The 4,766-nt window shown below is 38.5% G+C and overlaps 1 pseudogene; it reads right to left on the reverse strand.

Moving 5' to 3' along the window:
- Positions 1 to 2,544: 2,544 nt before the first annotated feature.
- LOC127627353 (G-protein coupled receptor 4-like) lies at positions 2,545 to 3,399 on the reverse strand (annotated as a pseudogene).
- Positions 3,400 to 4,766: the final 1,367 nt, after the last annotated feature.

The following is a 4,766-nucleotide window of genomic DNA, read 5'->3' on the forward strand; positions in this document are numbered from 1 at the left end:
TCCTCATACTGGCCCACCCAGACTTGGTTCTCAGACCTCACACTCCTCACGAGAGCGCCTCCCTGGAGGACCTCCTTCTGGCACCCACGCTCAGATCTCCATGACTGGCCTCTCAATGCCCCACGGAAGATTTAAGTGGCCTACCACTGGCAGTGGAAGCACGGTCACTCAGGGAAAAGCTCCCTCTATGAGACAGCTATTTGCCCTGAAGTGACGTTTGTCCCCCTCCACCTTGAAGGTGTATGTATATAGCGGCACACCACATCGCGGTGGACGGTAAGTCCTTGAGGAAGCACAACCTGATCATCAGGTTCCTCAGAGGCACCCGCAGGCTGAATCCTCCTAGGCCACACCTCTTCCCCTCATGGGATCTCTCCGTGGTCCTCCTGGGCCTTCGGAGAGCCCCGTTTAAACCGCTAGAGTCAGTCAAGCTGAAAGCCCTCTCCTTAAAGACAGCCCTCCTGACTGCGCTCACCTCCATCAAGATGGTTGGGGACCTGCAAGCGTTTTCTCTCAGCGACACTTGCCTGGAGTTCGGCCATGTAGATTCTCACGTGACCCTGTGACCCTGACCGGGCTATGTGCCCAAGGTTCCCACGACCCCTTTAGGGTCTTTTCGTTGCTGTGTCCATTGCATGCTTTGAGCACCTATATGGATCACACACAGAGAACTAGATGATCTGAGCAGCTCTTTGTCTGCTTTGGCGGACAGTGGAATGGGAACGCTGTCTCCAAACAGAGGATTGACACATGTTACCTTCCATTAGGGCAGGATGTGGTCTCTGCAGGGTCTTTTCCCTCTGAAAGAATAGGAAAGGAAAAGAACACCTTTCCCAATGTGTATAATAGCGTTAGATGGCCCCAGCCGAATCTAATACTCTGTGGAGAGAAAACTTTACTCAAGAGCCAAAACTAACAATCCAAATAGTAGTGGAATAGATCAATCTATATCTGAGAGGTTTCAACTTCAGAAAGGTTACAGGATGAATCACTGCCAGGTAACGCTCAACACACATCAGACACTGAAACAGAGGACAGCCAGTGACGCCATGGCCAAATAAGAGATGTACTAATGTTCTGAGATTCGGAAACCATTTTATCAATATAGTGAACAAAGAATTCACAGAGAATATTATCTCAAAGACAGAAAGATTGAGGTTGAAGAACTCAATTTTACTTCTGGTTCCTTCGATGATAATCCATATAGTGTGTAGGTAGAACAAAAATGAAGCTAAAGATAAACATACGAGCGTCCAGGTTGTCAAATTGCCAAATTGCTGATGTTGTGAGGTTGGCAGATGAATAAGTTGTGGTGAAGTTCATTGTAGAGAGAAAACAGAGAGAGAAAAGGCTGTGGCTGGAGCGGCCTACTCCCATGCTAGCTTAGTCGCTTCCACCCCCCTCAAGGGTGTGGGGAACTACCTGATATCTTGTGGGGCATTGGGGGAGGTTACGTTCAGACTGATGCACCTGCTATTATGCACACAGCAGCTTGCTTGCAACTGCATCGGCAGTTCATGTAATCACTATATCGACACAACGTTGAGTGAGTGACAGAAGGGGAATGTCTCGGTTACTGTTGTAACCTCCAAACAATCATGCAGACTTTTAAATATATTTTAAAATTAAATATTTGTTCATGTATGCAATTTCACCTTCATTAGAGTCATGAGTGCCCAATGTTTAGTGGATGATCACGCTTACCAATGCCCAAATTCATGTTCACCATACACTCACTGATTAGGAACACCTGTACACCTAATTATTCATGGGATTATCTAATCAGCCAATTGTGTGGCAGCAGTGCAGTGCATAAAATCATACAGATATTGACCAGGAGCTAATGTTCACATAAACCATCAGAATGTGAAAAAAAGTGATCTCAGTGATTCCGACGGTGGCATGATTGTTTGTGCAAGATGGTCAAGTCAGTATTTCTGTAACTGCTGATCTCCTGGGATTTTCACAAACAACAATCTCTAGAATTTACTCAGAATGGTGCCAAAAACAAAAATACAGTGAGTAGCAGTTCTGCGGACGGAAATGCTTGTTGATGAAAGAGGTCAATAGAATGGTCAGCTGACAGAAAGATCATGGAAACTCAGATAACCACTCAGTACAATTTTATTGAGCAGAATAGCATCTCAGAATGCACAATACATGGAGCCTTGAGTTAGATGTGCTACAACAGCAGAAGATCATGTCAGTGAACTTTATTAGAGATAAATAATTTTTCTGGAAAAACAAAATAACTACCATTTACTAAACCCCATTTTATATACACAAACATACAAAGACATTACAAATATGTGTACATAAATGAGACAATCAAGGATTTTCACCAAAAGTCCATTTGAGGTGGACCTTCCTAAATAACCAGACCATTCAATGACACGTATATGTTTCGGTGTCATAAACTTTAATTCAGAGGAAACTAAATTAAGTGAATAAAAAATAACAGTAATTTTTCAAATTTCACATTCAGTAATAAAGAATTGTTAATGACAAGTGAAATGATAAGTAACTCAACAAAATCTGCAGGTTTTATAGAGAACAGAAGCAGGACAGCTTTCCAGTCTGGTGCTGCAGATAAAGAACAGGCTGTATAAAACTACTCAGCATAAAACAAATAAAACTAATTGACCAGAGAACTGGACTATACTGTTGTGTCACAACAGCAAAGACTCCAAGGATAGTATATGGAACATATGTGATAATCATGCTCACAGTGGTTATTAGAATGATGTAAAATGCTCTTCTCTTCATGTGGTTTCCCTCCTCTCTCTCTCTCCTTCTCTCTCCTGGTCTTGGCTGCTTAAGAGCTCTGAGAACAGCCAAAAGGCTAAACAACTGAACAGAGAGGAATAGTATAAATTGTAGTAAGTAGAACCATACATAAATGTAAATTGTTAGTGAGAGAAAAGTAAACATGCAGAACAAACAAGAGCCAAAACTAACAATCCAAATAGTAGTGGAACAGATCAATCTATATCTGAGAGGTTTGAACTTCAGAAAGGTTACAGGATGAATCACTGCCAGGTAACGCTCAACACACATCAGACACTGAAACAGAGGACGGCCAGTGATGGCTATGGCCAATTAAGAGAGTACTAATGTTCTGAGATTCGGAAACCATTTTATCAATAGACTGAACAAAGAATTCACAGAGAATATTATCTCAAAGACAGAAAGATTGAGGTTGAAGAACTCTGATGCAATTTTACTTCTGGTTCCTTTGATGATAATCCATATACTATAGGAGTGTGTAGGTAGCCCAACAATGAAGCTAAAGATAAACATACAAGCTTCTAGGATGTGATATTGCCAAACTGCTGATGTTGTGAGGTTGGCAGATGAATAAGTTGTGGTGAAGTTCATTGAAATGTTTATAGTTTCCATTATATTCATCCTCTCAGGCCAGAAGCACAGAACAGAGGAACAAATGTTGCAGTTGTGACCTATAGAAACGGAGAAATGTAAATGCAGCAGAGTTAAGAGTTAGTGGTCATATTGCAAGGAAATTAATTCACAAGCAGTCAAATTAAATTCTAAAGATAAAATACACATTGACACACTACAATAAATACAATAAATACAATTCTAACAATTCAAAATGCAAACATCTTAATGACTGTATTTATATGTATTCATAATCTCACTATTTTCAATCCTTATGTTAAGTAAGTTTGTCGTTTGTAACTTTTCAAAGCTTGTTCACTTGTTCAAAGCCCAGTTTTCCTCAACTAATCCACCAAACTTGCCTATAACCACTGTTCTATACCTGATAACCACAGCTACTGTGTTATATATCCTTCAGCTGAGAATGAATCAAACTGAGTGAAAGCTCAGTCCCTCTGCACAGGAATAAATATTGCTGCTGTTTTAAAGATTGACATCACAGTTGTCATATGTACATGTGTATGGTTTAATTTTCTAAACATCACACCAGACACCAGTTATGTAAATTTATTAAAGTGTAAATCATGAGGTTAAAAAAAGACCATCTTGAATAGAAAATATAAATAGAAAAATGGTTTTAATTTATTGTGGTGCATTTACTCATTAACAGAGTTGGGAGGGTTTCTTTTGAAATGTATTCCACTAAAGATTACAGAATACATGCTGTAGAAGATTTTTTTCACTTGTTTTGACTATAAAAACTCTGTCAGTACAGTAAGACAAAATACACATGTTAAACATACATTCTCTGAAAAACCGAAATATATTATGCAGTGTTGTTTCTAAAACAAGATAAATCAAATTGATTTTGGTTTATGGATGTTTAGATATTTTTACAGGACAAAATAAAAAAAATTATTATAAGGAATAAGATTTTTGCCCTAATATCTAAGGTCTTACTAGAAAAAATGTATTATGATCCAACACATATTTTCTTTATAAAAAAATATGATCGTGCCTGGCAAGATGCATGTAAAATGGCTAGAAATAGCGTTTTAGCTTAGCGTAAAGCTGACAATTTACACAAGGTTTATTTATATTTCTTGTGCTCCAAACTTACTTCAAACTTACTTCTCTGTCTGCTCGTGTGAATGTAACACATCATGAGAAAGTGTTTCACCGCTGTTCAAATGCACTTTGGATCATTTAATTTATATGTATAAATGTTTTACATCTGAAAAGGACTAAATATTAAATTAAACAAATGAAAATAAAATGCAAAGTATTTAAATTAATTAAATTGTAACTGTAGTGGAATACAGTTACTTATATTTTGTATTTTAAATACATAATCCCATTACATGTGT

Source organism: Xyrauchen texanus, chromosome 34 (assembly GCF_025860055.1).
Source record: "Xyrauchen texanus isolate HMW12.3.18 chromosome 34, RBS_HiC_50CHRs, whole genome shotgun sequence".
NCBI lineage: Eukaryota > Metazoa > Chordata > Actinopteri > Cypriniformes > Catostomidae > Xyrauchen > Xyrauchen texanus.